At 38.8% G+C, this 23,917-nt stretch overlaps 1 pseudogene; it reads left to right on the top strand.

Annotated features, from left to right (window-relative positions):
• The first annotated feature begins 9,299 nt into the window (after positions 1-9,299).
• LOC129681248 (vomeronasal type-2 receptor 116-like) overlaps positions 9,300-23,917 on the top strand; it is a 36,927-nt pseudogene continuing 22,309 nt past the window's right edge.

Here is a 23,917-nt window from a genome sequence, read left to right as displayed (position 1 = left end):
TACTTTATCATGAAATATGAAGTAGTGATTGCAGTCTATAATGTGTTTGCAATCCTTTACTTACATGCATAAAGTTGTGCAAAATGATATAGATCATTATATAGATATACATTTGGATCTATGCTGTCCTTTGGCAAGAACTACTATTTATTTTTCTTGTTTCTCACAATTTCAACAATGCCCTTCCATCACACATTTAATTTTATTTTGGTCTTTAAATATATATTGTTTACTATTTTAATGCAAACATTTTGGTCATATTCACCAACACCACCACTTCCATATCTGCCTACAATAAGCCCCCTACCTATCTGAGTTTGTGTTTCCTTTATTCTTCCAGTCAAGGGCAGTGAGTGTTCTATAAGTACTATTTTAACTGGAGCCTTCTTGTGTGTGTGGATGACCACCTAGTGATCATAACAGTGAAGAAACTCTCTTCACTTTTCCAGTAACTCGCAAATCTCAGTAACTCTCTTTCCCAGTAACTATCAAATCCCAATCAAATTTCAGCTAGCAGTGAGATTTTCTTCCCCTCTCCTTCTCCATGCTGGTATTTTGTTTTGTTTGAGTACATATGATCTGGCACATCTTTTCATAATTATTGTGAATTTACATGGGCAGCTAGCCTGCTGTGGACAGCAAATGTTGTTTTCTTGAGGTTATCCAAGCCTCTGGCTCTTACAATCTACCCAGGTCTCTTCAGCCATGACCCCTCATCCTTATTGAAATGGGTGTGATATATAAGCCACATTGTGTCTGAGCACTTCATAGTCTATTATGATATGTACCATGAACAGTTTCTATACCTTGAACAGTCACTGGTTTCTGCATTATTTTCCATCTACTGCAAAAAGAACAAAAGCTACGCTGATGAAGGCTGAGGGATGCACTAATCCACGGTGCAACAATAAATGAGTTGATTTCATATATAGTCCATTTTGTAGAATAACAGCATTAAGTTCAATCCTTGGGTCTATGCTGTATCTAGTCACAGATTCTGGCTATTTTTATGGTGCCAAGTGTGTGTTCCATTCCATTGAGGAGACCTTAAAATCAAATCAGACAAAGGTTGATTCCACATATAATGTTTGCCCATTATTGGACCATAACACATATGATGTAAAGCCCATCATAACTACATACCTTCATGGAAGAATAGGAGTTGGTGTTACCTTTATTTCCATTGGTAGCAAGTGTAGGATCTTCTAGCATTATTAAATATAGCCAAGATAGATAAAACATCCAGGTGATTAATAGCTTGATTTCTCCATGTTTAGCAACTCAAGTTATGTAGTATCCTCAGCAGTGGAGTCTTGACATCAAGTTTGCAAGTTTCTAATATCGTAATTTCCTCATACACATTATAGATAATAAATATGAAAGATGAATGATATTTAAATTACCTTTTTATTAATTAAAATTTATATAATTTGTATCCTGGTTGTAGTCCCCTTCCTTGTCTCCTCCCAGTCTCCCATTTGCTCCTCCTTTTTCCCCTATGCCCCTCCACTAGTCCACTGATAAGGAAGGTCCCTCTCCCCTTCTCTCTGATCCTGTCCTATCAGGTCTCATCAGGATTGGCTTCATTGTCCCCTTCTGTGGTTTGGCAAGGCTAAATTCCACAAGGGGAGGTGATCAAGAGTCTGACCAATGAGTTCATATCAGGTGTTTTTTTTTTGTAATTTTAATTTATTTATTTTTTAATAAATTACACTTTGTATCCCAGCTGTAGCCCCCTCTTTCATCCCATCCCAATTCCACCCACGATCCCACAACACCTCCCAGTCCTTCCCAAAGTGCACTGGCAGGGAGGTCCTCTTGCTTTTCCATCTGACTCTAGCCTTTCAAGTCTCATCATGTCTGGCTGCATTGTCTTCCTCTGTGGCCTGATAAGGCTCCTCCCCCATTAGGGGGAGGTGAGAAAAGAGCCAGCCACTGAGTTCATGTCAGAGACAGTCCCTGTTACTATTATTAGGGAGACCACTTGGAGACTGAGCTGCCTTGGACTACATCTCTTACCTCCATACATGGTCCTTATTTAGAATATCAGTCTCAGAAAAGACCCCTGTGCCCAGGTGTTTTGGTTCTTTTGCTCTCCTTGTGAAACTCCTGTCCACTCCAGGTCTTTCTATCTCCCACTTCATTAATAGGATGCCCTGCCCAAAGTTTAGCTATGAGTCTCAGCATCTGCTTAAATACTCTGCTGGGTAGAGTCCTTCAAAGGCCATCTGTGCTAGGCTCCTGTCCTATTCTCTATAGTCTCACACTTCCAATGGCCGTTAAATTTGCCTTTCTTAAGTGAGGATTGATCATCTTACCCAGGTTCCTTCTTCTTGCTTAGCTTCTTTAGGTCTACAGATTTTAATATGATTATCCTATTTTATATGTCTAATATCCATTTATTAGTGAATATATACCATGTGTGTCTTTCTGCTTCTGGGATACCTCACTCAGAATGATCTTTTCTACTTCCCACCATTAGCCTGAAAATATCATGGTTCCCTTGTTTTTAAAAACCGAGTATTATACCATTGTGTAAGTGTATCACAATTTCTGTATTTATTCCTCAATTGAGGGACATCTGAGTTGTTTTAGATTCTGGCTATTACAAATAAAGCTGCTCCAAACATGGGTGAGCAAATGTCATTTTTGTATACTAGAGCATATTTTGGATATATGCTAGGAGTGCTATGGCTGAATCTTGAGATAGCACAATTCCTAATTGTCTGAGAAAGTGCCAGACTGATTTCCAAAGTGGTTGTACAAGTTTACATTCCCACCAGCAAAGGAGTAGGGTTCCCCTCTCTCCACATCCTCTCCAGCATCTGTTGTCACTTGAGTTTTTGATCTTAGCCATTCTGATGGATGTAAGGTGAAATCTCTGGGTCATTTTGATTTGCATTTCCCTGATGACTAAAGATGTTAAGCATTTCTTTAAGTGTTAAGTGTTTTTCTGCCATTTTATATTCCTCTATTGAGAATTCTCTTTTTAGCTCTGTATGCCATTTTTTAATTAGATTACTTGGCATGTTGTTGTTTAACTACTTAAGTTCTTTATTTATTCTGGATATTAGCCCTCTATCAGATATAGGGTTGTTGAAGATCCTTTCCCAGCTGTACCATATTTTCTGTATCTAGTACTCTGGTTAGGGACATGTAGGTTTTTCCAGATTCTGGCTATTACAAATAAAACTGCTATGAAGATGGTTGAGCAAAGGCTCTTATTGAATGGTGGAGCATCTTTTGGGACTATGCCAAGGAGTTTTATAGCTGCGTCTAGAGGAAGCACTATTCCAAATTGTCTGAGAAAGCACCAGATTGATTTCCAAAGTGGTTGTAGAATTTCCAACAGAAATGGAGGAGGGTTCCCCTCTCTCCACATCCTCTCCAGCATGTGTCTTCACTTGAGTTTTTTGATCTTTGTCTTTCTGATCAGTGTAAGGCTAAATCTCTGCGTTGTTTTGATTTGCATTTCCTGATGACTAACAATGTCGAACATTTCTTTAAGTGTTTATCTGTCATTCAATATTCCTCGATAGAGAATTCTCTTTTTAGCTCTGTACCCCATTTTTAATTGGATTACTTGATTTGTTGCTGTTTAACTTCTTGAGTATTTGTAGATTCTGGATACTATCCATCTATCAGATAGAGGGTTGGTGAAGATCCTTTTCCAATCTATAGGCTGTCATTTGGTTCTGACAACAAAGTCCTTTGCATTACAGAAGATTTTTAGTTTCATGATGTCCCATTTATTGATTGTTTAGGATCTTAGAACCTGTGCTGTTGGTGTTCTGTTCAAGAAGTTGTCTCTTGTACCAATGATTTCAAGGCTCTTCCCCACTTTTTCTTCTAACAGGTTTAATGTGTCTGCTTTTATACTGAGATCTTTTTTCCACTGGGTGATAAGTATAGATCTATTTGCATTTTTTCTATATGTAGACATCCAGTTAGACCAGCACCAATTGTTGAAGATGCTGCCCTTTTCTATTGTATGGTTTTGGGTTTTTTGTCAAAAAGCAAGTATCCATAGGTGTGTGGGTTCATTTCTGAGTTTTCTATTCTATTTCGCTGATCCACCATTCTGTGTCTATGCCAATACCATGCAGTTTTTATTACTATTGCTCTGTAGTACAGTTTGAGATCAGGGATGAAGATACCTCCAGACTATCTGTTATACACGATTGTTTTAGTAAGTCTGTTGGTTTTTTTTTCATATGAAATTGAGACTTGTTCTTTCAAGGTCTGTAAAGAATTGTGTTGGTATTTTTATGGGAATTGCATCGAATCTGTAGATTGCTTTTGGCAGGATGTTCGTTTTTCACTATGTTAATCATACTGATCCATGAGCATGGGAGATCTTTTCATCTTCTGATCTTCAATTTCTTTCTTCAGAGACTTGAAGTTTTTCCTGACAGGTCTTTCCCTTGCTTGGTTAGAGTCAGACTAAGATACTTTATGTTATTTGTGGCTCTTGTGATAGTTGTTACTTCCCTAATTTCTTTCTCAGCACATTTGTCGTTTGTATACAGGAGGGCTACTAATTTTTTTTTTTTTTTTACTTAATTTTGTTTCCAGCCACTGTGATGAAGGTGTTTATCAGCTGAAAGAGTTCCTGGGTAGAATTTTTTGGGTCACTCAATATATTGTCATATCATCTGCAAATAGTGATACTTTGTCATCTTCCATTCCAATTTGTATCCCTTGTTCTCCTTTAGTTGTCTTATTGCTCTAGCTAGGAATTCAAGAACTATGTTTAAAAGATAACAAGAGATTGGCCAGCCTTGCCTTGTCCCTGATTTCAGTGGGATTCATTTAAGTTTCTCTCCATGTATTTTGATGTTGACTATAGACTTGCTATATATTGTTTTTACTGTATTTAGGTATGTGATTTTTATCCCTGTTCTCTCCAAGACTTTAAATATGATTGGTGTTGGATTTTGCCATATGTTTTTTAGGCATCTAAGGAGATGATCATGTGGTTTTTCTCCTTCAGTTTGTTCACATGGTAGATTACATTGATGGTTTTCCATATTTTGAACCACCCCTACATACCTGGGATGAAGCCTCCTTGGTCATGTTGGATGATATCTTTATGTTTTCTTGAATATGGTTTGCATATATTTTAGAGTATTTTTGCATCAATATCCAAAGAGAGATAGGTCTGAAGTTCTCTTTTTTTGTTGGGTCTTTGTGTGGTGTCGGTATTAAGGGCTTCATAGACTGAGTTTGGCAATATTCCTTTTGTTTCTATTTTGTGGAATAATTTGAAGAGAATTGGAGTTAGCTCTTCTTTGAAGGTCTGGTAGAATTCTGCACTGACACCATTTGTTCCTAGTTTTTTGTTTGTTTGTTTAAGAAAGACTTTTGATGACTCCTATTTCTTTGGGGTGGATAGGACCATTTAATATATTTACCCAATCTTGATTTAATTTTTAATTTGGAAAAGAAAATTAGAGATTTCATTTAGATTTTCACATTTTGTGGTATACAGGTTTTGTAGTAAGACCTAATGATTGTTTGGATTTCCTCGGGGTCTGTTGTTATGTCCCCCTTTTCATTTCTGATTTTGATGATTTGAATAGTTTCTTTCTCCCTTTTCATTAGTTTGGCTGTGAGTTTGTCTATCTTATTGATTTTCTCAAAGAACCAGCTCTTGGTCACATTGATTCTTTGATTGTTTTTTAATTTTTATTTTTTATATTAATTACAGGGTCCTCCTCCCCTTCCGTCTGACCCTAGACAATCAGGTTTCATCAGGACTGGCTTCTTGTCCTCCTGTTTGGCTTGGCTCCCCTCTTAGGGGGAGGTGATCAAACGTTCATAGCAGCTTTATTCTTAATAGCCACAACCTGGAAACAACCCAGATGTCCCCCAACTGAGGAATGAATACAAAAATTGTGGTACATCAAGGAATTCATGAAATGTGCAGGCAAATGTTGGAATTGAGAAAAGATCATCCTGAGTGTTTAACAAGCATAAAAACACACATGGTATATACTTACTTATTATTGGATGTTTTCTTTCTTTCCAATTGATTAATTTCACCTCTGAGTTTATCTCTGATAGTAATTATTACTTTTAAATTATGACATCACAATATTTTTCATTTTGTTTCATTTTTTGTGAAGTTCCTAGACAAATTTATTAGATTTATAAGAAACATAACTCAGAAACACAATCTGTAAATCAGAGCAGATTCGTAGAAAAGGACTTTAGGTTTGAAAAGAAAAAAAATACAATATACTTGGAGCCTGTGTGCATGTCAGATATGTGAGAGAACAGCAGTTTTTCAAAGAAAAAAAATTTTTAGAAAAGGAATAAGAAATCACAAAGACAGCATCTTCAACAAACGGGCTGGTCCAACTGGATGTCTACATGTAGAAAAATGAAAATAGATCCATATTTATTACCCAGCACAAAACTAAAGTGGATCAAAGATATCAACATAATACCAGATACACTACATCGGTTAGAAGAAAAAGTGAGTAAGACTCATTGGCACAGGAGACAACTTCCTAAACAGAACACCAACAGCACAGGCTCTTAGAGCAACAATTGATAAATGGGACCTTATGAAACTGAAAAGCTTCTGTAAAGCAAAGGATATAGTCATCAAAACAAAATGACAGCCTACAGACTGGGAAAGGATCTTCACCAGCCCTACATCTGACAGAGGGCTGATATCCAGAATATATAAAGAGCTAAAGAAGTAAAAAAGCAACAAATCAAGCAGTCCGATTAAAAAATTGGGTACAGAGCTAAACACAGAATTCTCAGTGGAGGAATACAGAATGGCAGAGAAACACTTAAATGCTCAATGTCCTTAGCCATCAGAGAGATGCAAATCAAAACTACACTGAGATTTCACCTGACACCCACCAGAATGGCTAAGATCAAAAACTCAAGTGACAACACATGCTAGAGAGGTTGTGGAGAAAGGGGAACCCTCCTCCATTATTTGGGGGAATGCAAACTTGTACAAACACTTCGGAAATCAATCTGGCGCTTTCTCAGACAATTGGGAATAGTGCTTCCTCAAGATCTAGCTATACCACTCCTAGGCATATATCCAAAAGAGGCTCAAGTACACAACAAGGACATTTACTCAACCATGTTTGTAGCAATTTATTCGTAATAGCCAGAACCTGAAAACAACCCAGATGTCCCTCAGTTGAGGAATGGATATAGAAATTGTGGTACTTTTACACAATGGAATACTACTCAGCAATTAAAAACAAGGAAATCATGAAATTTGCAGGCAAATGGTGGACCTAGAAATGATCATCCTGAGTGAGGTATCCCAAAAGCAGAAAGACACACATGGTATATACTCACTTTTATAGACCTATAAAATAGGATAAATATACTGAAATCTATCCACCTAAAGAAGATAAACAAGAAAGAGGACCCAGGGTATGATGATCAATCCTCACTTAGAAAGACAAATGGGATGGACATTGGATGTAGGAGCAAACAAGTAACAGGACAGGAGTTGTATCTCAGAGGGCTTCTGAAAGACTCTACCTAGCAGTATATCAAAACAGATACTAAGACTCATAACCAAACCTCTGGCAGAATGCAGGGAACCAAAAAAAGGGGGGGGGAGTTAATACGACCTGGAAAGGACAGGAGTTACACAAGGACCAAATATATCTGGGCACAAGGATCTTTTATGAGACTGTTTCTCCAAACAAGGACGATATATGGATGCAACCTAGAGCCCCTGCTCAGATGTAGCCCTTGGTAGCTCAGTATCCAAGTGAGTACCCTAATAAGGGGAACAGGAACTGTTTCTGACATGAACTCGTTGGCGGGCTCTTTGACCTCCCTGCCTCCCAAGGAGAAGCAGCCTTGCTAGGCCACAGAGGAGGACTTTGTAGCCAGTCCTGAAGACACCTGATAAATTGGTATCAGATGTAAGGGGAAGAGGTTCTCCCTTATCAGTGGACTTGTAAAGGGGCAGGGAGGAGATGAGAATGGGAGGGTGGGATTGGGAGAGAAAGAGGGAGTGGGATACAGCAGGGATTCAGATTTAACAAACTGTAACTAATATTAAAAAAAATAAAAATTAAAAAAAGAAAGCACAAAGAATCAGCAATACAAACAATGTAGAGAAAACAACAGAAAAAACTGTGACTAGAAAAACATAATTATGCAAAAATTCTATATCTAAAGGTACACTCTTTGTTTCTTTTCAAGTATGTTTAATGTAGAATTAATCTTTTTTCCCTATAGATCTTTCCAAAATATAAAAAAATAATATTACTTTTCCAGAAAACTCTGAAAATATATTAATATGCAGCATTTCTATAGAAGATCAATTTACTAAATAGAAAGTTAAGAAAACTTTTTTTGTGAACAGCACACTTTGACACTAAATGAAATGCTATTCCTGGTATGTGGGACTTTTGGAATCATGAAGAATGTGAAATCTTTCCTCACCATATTATTGTTAGACATTATTATTGCATAATAAGATAAATTGCGGATGGCGACTAGCACACACAGTTTCCGAGCTGTGGAAGAGATAAAGTTCTGAGTTGATGAGTAGAAGAACTTCTGAAGCCAGGGAAACAATGGAGAGACTTTCTAAACAACAGGGAACATCGCAGGAGGTGAAAACCTTGGTCTCGGGTCACCCAGGGACTTGTTTGGGGAAGGTGAGAAACGATCCTTTGATCTCTCGGCACTCCCCTCCCCCAGACCTCCCTCCTCCTCGGCACAGCAGACTCGCCTTTCTCAGCGCAGACCTAACTGCCTGGGGCCTGCAGCCACTGAGGCAGAGCCCCAAACCCTTTATCGGCAAAGGCCAGCAGTACTGTGTCTCGGAGCCCCAGATTCACGCGCGGCGGCTGCACCATCCTCCCAGGGCCCGAGTCTGCTAGACGCCATACTAGCTCCGCAGGAGCGCCATCACTGACGGTACAGCCCGCCCAATCCCACAGTGACAGAGAATACGCTATATACTCACCAAAACCAGACAGAAACGCTATACAAGCTAGACACACCAGGCGCTGGGCCTCCGAAGCTTGGAGAGCACAGTAAAGAGACCCCAGGACTTCCCAGAAAGCATCTGGACAAGCAACCCAGTCTCCAGTTACAGCGGGACTTTCTAACCTGGCGGTGGAGCAGCACTGAGCTGGCGGGGCACATCAGCCCTCCAGTTTAAGACTAACCAGGGCCAAACCAGAGAACAGAAAGGCTGGTTACCCCGATTCCCACTGACGTGACCACCCTGAAATCTCCAGCTGCAGCAAGACCTCATAACCTGGCAGTGACAGCAGCACGGAACTGGCGGAGCACATCAAAGAAGCAGGGCCAAACCAGAGTGCAGAGAGCCCAGATACGCCGATCTCTGCCAAGTGTCCTGCCTGTAAGTGAGTGCACCCCTGAGAATCTGCAGCTCCACTGATCCTGGGTTCTTCTAAAACAGAAGCCAGGCATCGAACCCCCTCCCACCCATATACCCACTTTGGGAAACAGAGGGGCACTTGGAACATTGAAGTTCCTGCTCTGTGGGTCTAATTGAGGAGTTAAGGCAGTTAATGCCAGAAATTGCGCTGCGATCATCACTAGCGCCTGCGACATATACATTGCAGAGCCCCTCCCACACACTCAAGGGTTCAACATTAGCCATCACTCTGTCCCTCGAGACACACGCCCACACCCACTTACACACACACACACATATACACACGCATGCACGCACGCTTGCATGTGCCTCTGTTTGCGCCTGCGTACTTTCCTCCCACAGGTACAGCTAGTCCTCAGCATACGCTAAGGACACGGGACCTCTCTCAACTTCCTGAAGAATTCTCCAGACTCGAGAGAGAGACAGTACCAGTCTGATCGGCAGAATCCAAAAACAAACAGGGAAGGTCTCAGATAAGCCAATGGCCAGGGGTAGGCGAAAGAACACTTCCAACATAAATCAGGACATCATGACTTCACCAGCAAACCCCAAAATCGATGGATACTCCAATTCATCAGAAGCACAGGAAAATGACCTTAAAGCCATGCTTGCTCAATTATTTGAGGCTCATAAGGAGGAAATGAACAAATCTTTCAAAGAGTTGGCCAGTCAATTGGAGATAAAGAAAGAAGAAATAGACAAAACCCTTAAAGAAACACAGGCAAACATAGCCAAACAAATAGAGGCACAAGTAGAGAAAAAATTAGTGGCATACAAAAAGGAAATGAACAAAGAAATAGAGTCCATCGTAGAGAGACAGGAATCCAAATTCAAACACATAAAAGAAATGGTGCAAGGCATGAAAACAGAATTAGAATCAATAAAGAAAACACAAAATGAGAAAACTCTTGAGCTGGAGAACTTGGAGAAAAGATCAGGAACCACAAAAGTAAGCATCACCAACAGAATACAAGAGATGGAAGAGAGAATCTCTGGAGCTGAAGACACACTTGCAGAAATTGATACTTCTCTCAAAGAAAAAGTAAAATCAGAAAAATTCCAATCACAAAATATCCAAGAAATCAAGGATGCTATGAAAAGACAAAATCTAAGAATAATAGGAATTGATGAAAAAGAAGACTCCAGGCTCCAAGGTCCAGAAAATATTTTCAAAAAAATCATAGAAGAAAATTTTCCCAACGTAAAGAGATGTCCATAAATATACAAGAGGCCTACAGAACACCAAATAGACTAGACCAGAAAAGAAACACATCACGTCACATCATAGTCAAAACACTAAATCTACAGAACAAAGAAAAGATATTAAAAGCAGCAAGGGAAAAAGGCCAAGTAACATATGAAGGTAGACCTATCAGAATCACACCAGACTTCTCATCAGAAACTATGAAAGCCAGAAGGGCCTGGGCAAGCATCATGGAGACTCTAAGAGATCACAAATGTCAACCGAGACTACTATACCCTGCAAAGCTTTCAATCAACATAGATGGAGAAAACAAAATATTCCATGACAAAACTAAATTTACGCAATATCTATACAGCAAACCAACCCTACAGAAGATACTAGAAGGAAAACTCCAATCCAACGAAAACGAATTCACCTAAGAAAACAGGGCATACAGATAATATCCCAACAAAAATGAAAAGAAAACAAGCAATGAAACAGGGTAAGATCATCGACTCCATTACAAAAGGAACTAACATGCATTGGTCAATATTATCTATCAATATTAATGGACTCAACTCACCAATAAAAAGACACAGGCTAACAGAATGGTTACGGAAACAGGACCCAACATTCTGTTGCATCCAAGAAACACACCTATGCAACAAAGATAAACACTACCTCAGAGTAAAGGGCTGGAAAAATGTTTTTCAAGCAAATGGTTCCAGAAAACAAGCTGGAGTAGCCATCCTAATATTTAATAAAATAGACTTTCAACCCAAGTTAATCAAAAAAGATAAGGAGGGCCACTATATTCTCATCAAAGGAAAAATCCAACAAGAGGACATCACAATTTTGAATATCTATGCCCCAAATACAAGAGCACCTACATTCGTAAATGAAACAATATTAAAGCTTAAACCATACATTGATCCTAATACCTTAATAGTGGGAGACTTCAACACCCCACTCTCATCAAGGGACAGATCAACCAGACAGACACCAAATAGGGAAATAAAAGCACTCACAGAATCCCTAAATCAAATGGACCTAATAGACGTCTACAGATCTTTTCACCCAAACTCAAAAGAGTACACCTTCTTTTCAGCACCACATGGAACCTTCTCCAAAACAGACCATATAGTTGGTCACAAAGCAAGCCTCAACAGATACAAAAGGATTGAAATAATCCCTTGTATACTATCTGACCACCATGGACTAAAGCTGGACATCAACAACAACAGAAACAACAAAAAGCCGACACGCACATGGAAACTGAACAACTTACTACTCAATGACAGCTGGGTCAAGGAAGAAATAAAGAAAGAAATTAAAGACTTTCTAGAATTCAATGAAAATGAAAGCACAACATACCCAAATTTATGGGACACATTGAAAGCAGTGCTCAGAGGAAAATTTATAGCACTAAGTGCCTACAAGAAGAAATCCGTAACATCACATACAAACAACTTAATGGCCCAACTGAAAAACCTAGAAAAAAAAGAAGCAGATACACCCAAGAGGAGCAGAAGGCTGGAAATAATCAAAGTAAGGGCAGAAATCAATCAATTAGAAACAAATAAAATTATCCAAAGAATCAATGAAACAAAAAGCTGGTTCTTTGAGAAAATCAACAAGATAGACAAACCCTTAGCCAAACTAACTAAAAAGCAGAGAGAAACCATACAAATCAGCAAAATCAGAAAGGAACATGGGGACATAACTACAGACACTGAGGAAATCCAAACAATTATTAGGTCATACTACAAAAGCCTATATGGCACAAAATTTGAAAATCTAAATGAAATGGATAACTTTCTTGACAGATTCCATCTACCAAAATTAAGTCAAGATCAGGTAGAAAGACTGAATAGTCCTATATCTCCCAAGGAAATTGAAGCAGTCATTAACAGTCTCCCCTCCAAAAAAAGCCCTGGACCAGATGGCTTCAGCGCAGAATTCTACAAGACCTTCAAAGAAGTACTAACACCAATTCTCCTCAAACTATTCCATAAAATAGAAACAGAAGGAACACTACCAAACTCATTCTATGAAGCCACAGTCACTTTGATACCTAAACCACACAAAGATCCAACAAAAAAAGAGAACTTCAGACCTATCTCTCTTATGAACATTGATGCAAAAATACTCAATAAAATACTTGCAAACCGAATCCAAGAACACATCAAAGATATCATCCACCATGACCAAGTAGGCTTTATCCCAGGAATGCAAGGGTGGTTCAACATACGGAAATCCATCAATGTAATCCACCACATAAACAAAATGAAGGAGAAAAACCACATGATCATCTCCTTAGATGCTGAAAAAGCATTTGACAAAGTCCAACACCCATTTATGTTTAAAGTCTTGGAGAGATCAGGGATACAAGGCACATACCTAAAGATAGTAAAGGCAATATACAGCAAGCCTATAGCCAACATCAAACTCAATGGAGAGAAACTTAAATCAATCCCACTGAAATCAGGGACAAGACAAGGCTGTCCACTCTCTCCATATCTCTTTAACATTGTACTTGAAGTCCCAGCCAGAGCAATAAGACAACTAAAGGAGATCAAGGGGATACAAATAGGAAAAGAAGAGGTCAAAGTGTCACTATTTGCAGATGATATGATAGTATACATGAGCGACCCCAAAGATTCAACCAGAGAACTTCTTCAGCTGATAAACACCTTCAGCAAAGTGGCAGGATACAAAATCAACTCAAAAAAATCAGAAGCCCTCTTGTATACCAAAGACAAAAAGGCTGAGAAAGAAATTAGGGAAACAGCACCCTTCACAATAGCCACTAACCACATAAAGTACCTTGGTGTGACTCTAACCAAGCAAGTGAAAGACCTGTTTGAGAAAAACTTCAAGTCTTTGAAGAAAGAAATTGAAGAAGATCTCAGAAGATGGAAAGATCTCCCGTGCTCATGGATTGGTAGGATTAACATTGTGAAAATGGCCATCCTGCCAAAAGCAATCTACAGATTCAATGCAATTCCCATCAAAATACCAACTCAATTCTTTACAGACCTTGAAAAAAAGATTCTCAGCTTCATATGGAGAAACAAAAAACCCAGAATCTCCAAAACGATCCTGTACAACAACAGATCATCTGGAGGTATCTCCATTCCCGATCTCAAGCTGTACTACAGGGCAACAGTAATAAAAACTGCATGGTATTGGCATAGAAACAGAAAGGAGGATCAATGGAATCGCATAGAAGACCCAGAAATAAACCCACACACCTATGAATACTCAATATTTGACAAAGAAGCCAAATCCATTCAATGGAAAAAAGACAGCATCTTCAACAAATGGTGCTGGACCAACTGGATGTCTACATGCAGAAAAATGAAAATAGACCCATATTTATCACCCTGCACAAAACTAAAGTCCAAGTGGATCAAGGACCTCAACATAAAACCAGATACTCTAAATCAGCTGGAAAAAAAAGTGGGAAACAGCCTAGAACTCATTGGCACAGGAGACAACTTCCTGAACAGAACACCAACAGCACAGGCTCTAAGAGCAACAATCAATAAATGGGACCTCATGAAACTGAAAAGCTTCTGTAAAGCAAAAGACACTGTCATCAAAACAAAACGCCTGCCTACAGATTGGGAAAGAATCTTCACCAACCCTTTATCTGACAGAGGGCTAATATCCAGTATATATAAAGAACTAAAGAAGCAGAAAAGCAACAAACCAAGTAATCCACTTAAAAAATGGGGAACAGAGCTAAACAGAGAATTCTCGAAGGAGGAACATCGAATGGCAGAGAAACACTTAAAGAAATGCTCAACCTCATTAGCCATTAGGGAAATGCAAATCAAAACGACCCTGAGATTTCACCTTACACCCATCAGAATGGCCAAGATGAAAAACTCAAGTGATAGCACATGCTGGAGAGGTTGTGGAGAAAAGGGAACCCTCCTCCATTGCTGGTGGGAATGTAAACTGGTTCAACCACTCTGGAAGTCAATCTGGCGCTTTCTCAGACAACTAGGAGTAGTGCTACCTCAAGACCCAGCTATACCACTCCTAGGTATATACCCAAAATTTGCTCAAGTACACAACAAGGACATTTGTTCAACCATGTTCATAGCAGCTTTATTTGTAATAGCCAGAACTTGGAAACAACCCAGATGTCCATCAATGGAGGAATGGATACAGAAATTGTGGTATTTTTACACAATGGAATACTACTCAGCAATCAAAAAGGAGGAAATCATGAAATTTGCAGGCAAGTGGTGGGATCTAGAAAAGATCATTCTGAGTGAAGTATCCCAGAAGGAGAAAGACAAACTTGGTATATACTCGCTTATATAGACCTACAAGACATGATAAACATAATGAAATCTCCACACCTAAAGAAGATAATCAAGAAAGTGGACACAGGCGAAGGTGATTAATCCTCATTTAGAAAGACAAATGGGATGTGCATTGAACTTATGACAGGAGTCTACCACAAAAGGCATCTGAAAGACTCTACCTAGCAGTGTTTCAAAGCAGACACTAAGACTCATAACCAAACCCTCGGCAGAGTGCAGGGAATCATATGAAAGAAGGGAAGTTAGTATGATATGGAAAGGATAGGAGCTCTACAAGGACCAAATATATCTGGGCACAGGGTCTTTTCTGAGACTGACACTCAACCAAGGACCATCTATGGATATAACCTAGAACTTCTGCTCGGATGTGGCCTGTGGTAGCTCAGTAACCAAGTAGTTTTCCAAAGTAAGGGGAACACGGACTATTTCTAACAGGATCTCAAGGGCAGGCTGTTTGACACCCCCCCCCAGGGGAGGAGCAGTCTGTTAGGCCACAGAGGAGGACTTTGCAGCCAGCCCTGAAGTTACCTGATAAAACAGGGTCAGATGAAAGGGGAGGAGGTCCTCCCCTATCAGGGGACTTGGAAAGGGGCAGGGAGGAGACCAGGGAGGGAGTGTGGGGTTGGGGAGGGAATGAGGGAGCGGGATACAGCTGGGACACAGAGTTAACAAAATGTAACTAAAAAGAAAAATAAAATTAAAAAAATGAATAAATTGCAATAAATAAATAAATATTTTTTAAAAAATAAAAAAAAAATAAGATAAATTGCTCCAGGTGCAAGTGTGAGGATCTAAGTTCAGATCTCCCCCCAAACATAAATGTACTATTATAATCCAATGATCACATAGCAGGAAGAACCCAAAAGAGGAGACCCTCTACAAGTTTGTTGTTCACAGTGGCAGGCTTATGTGGTGAAAACAATGAAGTCAGTTAGTGTGGTACTCTGCCTTCTGCACAGCAGTGGGTAAGGAGAGGCAGAAAGAATCTTAGTGATTTTAAGGCCAGAGTATGTTCCAGGTCAGCCAGTGCTACATGGTCAGACTCTGTCTCGGTCAATCAAATAAGTCAGTCAGTCAGTAAGTGAATAATTAACAAATGATAAAGAACCACTGTGAAATAATGTGCACAGCTAGGACTGACCCTGGATATTCTTTCTGCCTTACACTAATAGTTATTGACACTCATAAACCTGTACATGCACAGAGAGACTCACATCTACAATAGTGTTGCACAGTTCATCAATACACAAAATGTTAACATAAATTTAAATATGGATTCACATGAATTAATCCCAGTAATTGAATGCAGAGACAAGAATATTCCCATGAGATCAAGGGCATCCTCGTCTACATGGTGTGTTCCAGGCCATACTATTGAGAAAATATCATAGAAATGGCAACTGCAGCAGTGTATTATTTGAATTAACTTTGTGCTATACTTTAAATTCTAAAACCTGAGTGATTGGATCAAGACATAATGACATTTCTTAATTGTTGAAGCAGAAGGGCCACGTTCCAGACACCAGAAGTTCTGATGTTTTGTCAGAACCCAATTTCTTATTTATGGACAGTTTAAATTTTTTATTCTGCACATAAAAGATAAATAAAGCAATGTAATAATAAATTATATTTCCTGAGACCATAAATAATAAAGGTTAATAATATAGGGTCTTATCTAGTCTTATCTACTTAAATTGCCCATGTTAATTCCAGTCATTCATGAGAATATATTTAAAAAAGTATTGTATAGAAACATGGGCTTTTGAGTTATAAAAGCCGTTGCACTAAATATGTGGGTTTATAGTCTATGTCTTCTTCCTATATGTTTTTGTATTGTTTTGTTTTAATCTGTTCAGGTATAAGCTTAAGAACTACCAGTTTGTTCTGGCCCTGGTATTTGCCATTGAGGAAATGAACAGAAACCGTATTCTTCCCAACACAACTCTGGGCTTCGATCTGTATAATGCTGCACCTTTGGAAACGAGTATCCTTTATGCTCCCTTTGTTTGGCTCACAACGTTGAGGATACCTCTAGATAATTTCAACAGTGGACTGAAGAGAATGTCATCTGCTGCACTCACAGGAACATCATGGAAAATATCTTCCCACCTTGGGAAACTGTTTCAAATTTACAAAATACCACAGGTGAGGGCTGGGGTGTTGGAACTCGGGGTCAAACGTCAGTTTTGACAGTATTGGATGATTGAAAATGTAAAATAGGAGGTCTAGGATAAGTCATTTAACAAAGTAAAGTACAAAGGTGCTTCATGATAGATCCGCATTCCATTACTTGAAATATAAAGAAAGAGAAGTTGATGAGAACAGCTACCTTACTGAAACTTGAGAATAGTCAGTAATATTTTAGAAAAGTCTCCATTGGGTTTGCCTTTTAAAATATGACAAAACCATCTTCATACCAACTGTTTATGCCTGTTGATTCAGGACTGATAATCTGTTTGATGCCAATGTTTTTCTTCTTTTTTTTTTCAATTTTCTTTTTCTACAGCTCACTTTTGGACTTTTTGGTTCTAGCTTAAATGACAGAGGTCAGTTTAATTCTCTCTATCAAATGGTCCCCAAGGACACATTTCTGTCACTTACCATAGTTTCTTTGATGCATCATTTCAAATGGTTCTGGGTTGGTCTGATTCTCCAGATGGCCACAGAATTAGATTCTTTCAGACTTGAGAGAAGATATGGAGAGTAATAGCATCTACATAGCCTTTTTGAAAATGATTCGTGGTTCCCGGAATTCATATTCCAGTGCATTATGGAAGGATCTGGTAATGATTCAGGAATCATCAGCAAATTTGATAGTTATTTATGGGGATGTTGTTTCTTTGCAAGGTTTAATGCAACATATTGAGCAGCAGTTAGTGACATGGAAAGTCTGGATCTTGAACTCTCAATGGGATGTTGATCACAATTATGGTAGAGTCATTTCATGGAAGTCTCATTTTTTCACACCACTATGAAGAGATGGTTGACTTTACAAATTTTATTTAAACAGTTAATCCCTACAAATACCCAGAAGACACTTATCTTCCTAAGTTTTGGTTTCTGTTCTTCAAGTGCTCATTTTCTGAGTTTGATTGTCAACTTTTAGAAAATGCCAACCCAATGCTTCTTTGGAGTTACTGCCCAGACACTATTTTGACCCAGTTATGAATGCAGAGAGCTTCAATATATACAGTGCTGTGTATGTTGTGGCCTACAGTCTCCATGAGATGAATCTTCAGCAAATACAGACATAACCACATGTTAATGGAGATGGAAAGGAATTCTTCCCCTGGCAGGTAACATCTCTTCCTGTGTTGTTTTAACATCAGCAATGTGAGGTATTTTTAGGCATTTATGCATTTAGGCATTTAAATTAGGTATCACAGGGTTTTTAGAATACATTGTCATACATTGTCAACAAGCAAGGATGTATTCCTCAGAGCAGAGGTAGTAGCAGTAGATCCTTGAGGTTTAAAATACTTCTGAGCACTACCACAGGATTATGAAGTTAAGGATCACTTTAACGTGTACTTTTCACCCCAGGGCCCTCGTTTAAGGATGGCAGCTTTGAATATATTCTGAAAGTTGGCTAGCTTCCCAAAGGAACTTGAATCAGCAGAATCCACATTACGTTGTTTATTGCTGACTTAGCTATTCTTAGTGCAAGGATTTATCTTGAAGAAAATGTGGTTTCCAAATTTTAATGCATTTCAGTCCAAGTGTTATTTATTTACTCAGCCACATGGATACCTCCTTTAAGGTGTTTTTTATTCTAGTTCCCACCAATGGCCTGCAAATTTCATGATTTCCTTATTTTAATTGCTGAGTAGTATTCCACTATGTAAATTTCTGTATCTATTCCTCAATTGAGGGAAATATGAGTTGTTTCCAGATTCTGGATATTAAGAATAAAACTGTTGTGAACATTGGCAAGCAAATGTCCTTGTTGTATACTTGAGCACATTTTGGATATATGCCTAGGAGGAAGTATAGCTGGATCTTGAGGTAGCATTATTCCTCATTGTCTGTGAAAGCATCAGATTGATTTCCAAAATGGTTGTAAAAGTTTACATTCAAAACACCAATGGTGAAGGGTTCCCCTTTATCCACATCTTCTCCAACATGTATTGTCACTTGAGTTTTTGTTCTTACACATTCTGATGGATGTAAGGCGAAATCTCAGGGTTTTGTGATTTGCATTTCCCTGATGACCAAGGACATTGAGCATTTCTTTAAGTGTTTCTCTGCCATTTGATATTCCTGTATTGAGAATTCTCTGTTTAGCTATTTACCCCAATTTTTATTGGAGTACTTGATTTGTTGCTGTTTAACCTGTTGAGTTCTTAATATATTCTGGATATTAGCCCACTATCAGTTATAGGGTTGGTGAAGATCGTTTCCCAGTCTATAGCCTGTCATCCTGAGTGAGGTATCCCAGAAGCAGAAAGACACACATGGTATAGACTCATTTAAAAGTAGATATTAGACAAATAATATAAGTTATATGAAAATCTTTATACCTAAAGAAGCTAAGCAAGAAGGAGGACCCTGGGTAAGATGACTAATCCTCATGCAGAAAGGGAAAGGTGAAATATATTAGAAGAGGGAGAAAACAGGGAACAGGACTGAGGGCCTCTGAAAGACTCTAACCTGCAGGGTATCAAAGCAGATGCTGAGACTCACAGTCAAACTTGGAGCAGAGTACAGGGAATCTTATGAAAGAAGGGAGAGATAAAAAGATATGGAGTAAACAGGAGATCTACAAGAAGAGCAACAGAACCAAAATATCTGGCCATAGGGGTTTGTTCTGAGACTGATACTCCAAAGAAGGGCCATTCAAGGAGATAACCTAGTACCCCTGCTCAGATGTAGTCCATGACAGCTCAGTCTTCAAGTGGTTCCCTAGTAAGGGGAACAGGGGCTGTCTCTGACATGTGATCAAAGGCTGGCTCTTTGATCACATCCCACTGAGAAAGGACTTCCTTACAAGGCCACAGAGGAAGACAATGCAGACAGTCCTTATGAAACCTGATAGGCTAGGGTCAGATGAAAGGGGAGGAGGACCTTCCTTATCAGTGGACTAGGGAAGGCGCACAGGACTAAAAGAGGGACATAGCAGGGGTTTGGGAGAGAATAAGGGAGGGTCCTACAGCTTGGATACAAATTGAATAAATAGTAATAAATAAAAAATAAATTTTAAAAATTATCCTTTTATAATGATGGATAATAACCCTGAGATTCTTTGTACTACTTTTTAAATAAAATGTTTTTAATATCTTAGATGTACTTCAAGCTATATTCCTACATCTCTTTCAGCTCCTTTATTTCCTAAAGAATGACCTACTGAAAAATCTCTTGAGAGGTCACAAAGTATTGGATGGGAGAAAATGCTTAGATTCAGAGTATGACATTCTCAATTTTTGGAATTTTCCAAAGGATCTTGGATTAAAGGTTAAAGTAGATACATTTTCTTCAGATGCTCCTCTTGGTCAACAGTTGTCTATCTGAGCAGATGATTCAATGGCCTACAAAGTTTATAAAGGTGAGTCATGACTTATCTCATTTTGATCTTTAATAAAAACAAAAGTAGTTTTCAGGATGTTATGATCCTTTCACACTTATTCAGTACCAATTATTATTCAGCAACCATTTAGACAGTTAAACAGCCAACATAGACTGTTTTCTCATTTCCTGACTCTGATCAATGGAAAAGTTTGTTTTTAAATCTTACTATGCCAACATATTTCTTATGAATAGACTGTTAAATTTCTGTCATTGCCTGAAAACACTGATAGAAGATTTATTTAGTGACAGAGCCTTAGAAATTTTAGTGAGAAGTAAAGGCATTTTTATTGTCAGCCTCTAAAAAAGATAGATTAGGATGACAAGTGAGTGTGTGTGTGTGTGTGTGTGTGTGTGTGTGTGTGTGTGTTTGCTTTGCTACCTCAAATAAATAGTCAACAAAACAACTGAAGGGAGAGCAGGTTTGTTTTTGCTGACTTTGTGAGCAATCAGTCTTACCCTAGTGGGAAAATAATGTTTTAGGAGCCAAAGAATATGATGACACCAAACTCACAGTAGCCAATGAATTATTGACCCCCATTTTGTGGTGGCTTTTTCCACATCAGGTAAATGTTTCTCTACAACTCCTCACAGAAATGCCCAAACACTTGTTTCCATGATGAATCCAAGCCCTATAGAGTTGTCAATCAACATTCACAACTACATTGGATATTAAAGTTCCCTAGTAGCCAGTAAAAATTGAGACAGTTTGAATCTGAAGTCATACTGTGACCTTCTAGAACACTACTTTAATGACAACAGTTTCATATATTGAACCAAGATTTAAATATGTGGGTTTTGTATTGCAAAATGTTCTAAAATTAGTATCACTAATACCCATTACCTTTCATTGTATGTGTAAGCATTTCCAGATTAATATTTGATAATACTTAGAAACATGCCACTCACTCAAAAATTTCACAAAACTCCAAACATTTGTTAATAGTTTTCATTTCTGTTAGATTCCACAGTCTTTGTGCAGTGAGAGCTGTATGCCTGGATTAAGGAAGTCTGCGCAGGAAGGCAAGGCTGCTTGCTGCTTTGATTGTACTCCTTGTGTTGAAAATAAGATTTCCAATGAGACAGGTAAATACAGGCTGACAGAGAACTTCCCAACTCATCCACAGAAGTCTGAAATACCTAAGCCAAAGGAAAAGGACTAGAGAGAAGATACAGACTTTTGTTCCTTGATTAGAAATTTAAAGTTTCCCAAGAGGAAACAAAAGAGTCAGAGACACACTCATCCTCAAAGTCAGAAGTCTCATTGTCATACTAAGCTAAAATACATGCAGAAGACCAGGTGTACTCATGTAGGCCTTATGCTTGCTGTTTCGGTCTCTGTGAGTTCATATGCACCATTTTTGTAGTCGATTCAGAGGGCTTTGTTTTCCTGGTGCCCTCTATCCCCGCTGACTTTTATAATCCTCCCACCTTCTGCTCTCAGTGGAATCCCTGAGTTCTGCAGGAAGGGCTTTGATGGAGACCTCCAATTTAGACACTCTTCACACAGTCTGGCTTTGGGTTTCTGAATCCACTCTGAACTCCTGCCAGAGGAAACCTCTGATGATGATGAAGTGATTCAACTATGAATGTAGCAGAATATCATTAGGAATCATTTTATTGAGGTTTTCTTAGATCAGTTATATTTCATTTTACCCTAGGTTCTAGAATATCCAATCTCCTGCTCTTGGTTACCCAAGAAGTGTCATTCATGTTCTGCTTCTCTTTGAGTGGTCCTTAAATCAGATCAAATAATTCTTGGCTACTTCCATGACTTCTTTTTCATTTTTAATTTATTTATTTTTAATTTATTACAATTTATTCACATGGTATTCCAGCTGTAGCTGTCTCCTTTGTCCCTGTCCAATCCCACCCTCTCCTCTTCTCCCCCTATGTCCCTCTCCCAGTCCACTGATAGGGGAGGTCTTCCTCCCCTTCAGTCTGACCCTAGCCTATCAGGTCTCATCAGGACTGGATGCATTGTTTTTTTTCTGTGGCCTGGAAAGACTGCTCCCCCATCAGGAGGAGATGATGAAAGAGGCAGTCATTGAGTTCATGTCAGAGACAGTCCCTCTTCTCCTTACTAGGGAAGCCCCTTGGAGGCTGAGCTGCCATGGGCTACATCTATGCAGGGGTTCTAGCTTATCTCCTCGCATGGTCCTTGGTTGCAGTATCAGTCTCAGGAAAGATCCCTGTGTGTGTGGTCAATGGAATGTTGTTTGGTTATTATTAATCTAAGGGCTACTCTCCACTTTGAAGTGATACTCAGCAAACTTGTCTTTATAGGTCTGGGTTATCTCACTCAGGATGTTTTTTTTCCTAGTTATATCCATCTTTTTGCTAATTTCATAATGTCTTTAAAAAAACAGCTGAGTAATAATCTAATGTGTAAGTATACCACATTTCTTTATCTATTTTTCTGTTGAGGGATATCTAGCATATTTCCAGTCTCAAGATATTATGGATGAAGCTACAATGAACATGGTTGAACAAGTGTTATTGTGGTGGGATGTTGCATTCTTTGGTTATATGCCCAAAAGTTATATGTCTAGATACTGTGATAGATCAATTCCCAACAGTCTGAGGAACTGCTATATCCATTTACTTAGAGCTATACAAGTTTGTATTCCCATCAACATTTAAAAGGTTTCTTACTCCACATCCTTGCCAACATGTGGTGTCCATTATGGTAGAACTAAACAAGCTGAAAAGCAACAAACCAAGTAATCCACTTAAAAAATGGGGAACAGAACTAAAGAGAGAATTCTCTGCAGAGGAATATCGAATGGCAGAGAAGCACTTACAGAAATGCTCAACCTCATTAGCCATTAGGGAGATGCAAATCAAAACAACCCTGAGATTTCACCTTACACCCATCAGAATGGCCAAGATGAAAATCTCAAGGGACAACACATGCTGGAGAGGTTGTGGAGAAAGGGGAACCCTTCTCCACTGCTGGTGGGAATGTAAACTGGTACAACCACTCTGGAAATCAATCTGGCGCTTTCTCAGACAACTAGGAATAGCACTTCCTCAAGATCCAGCCATACCACTCCTAGGCATATACCCAAAAGAGGCGCAAGTACACAAAAAGGACATTTGCTCAACCATGTTTGTAGCAGCTTTATTTGTAATAGCCAGAAGCTGGAAACAACCCAGATGCCCCTCAACTGAAGAATGGATGCAGAAACTGTGGTACATCTATACAATGGAGTATTACTCAGCAATGAAAAATAAGGAAATCATGAAATTTGCAGGTAAATGGTGGGACCTGGCAAGGATCATCCTGAGTGAGTTGTCCCAGAAGCAAAAAGACACTCACGGTATATACTCACTCATATAAACATACAATATAGAATAAACCCACTAAAAGCTGTACATCTAAACAAACTAAGCAAAAGAGAGGACCCTAACTAAAAT

Source organism: Psammomys obesus, unplaced genomic scaffold (genome assembly GCF_907164565.1).
Source record: "Psammomys obesus unplaced genomic scaffold, mPsaObe1.curated_primary_1811, whole genome shotgun sequence".
NCBI lineage: Eukaryota > Metazoa > Chordata > Mammalia > Rodentia > Muridae > Psammomys > Psammomys obesus.
The sequence above is the reverse complement of the archived record's forward strand: the minus strand, read 5'-3'. Positions and strand labels throughout refer to the sequence as shown.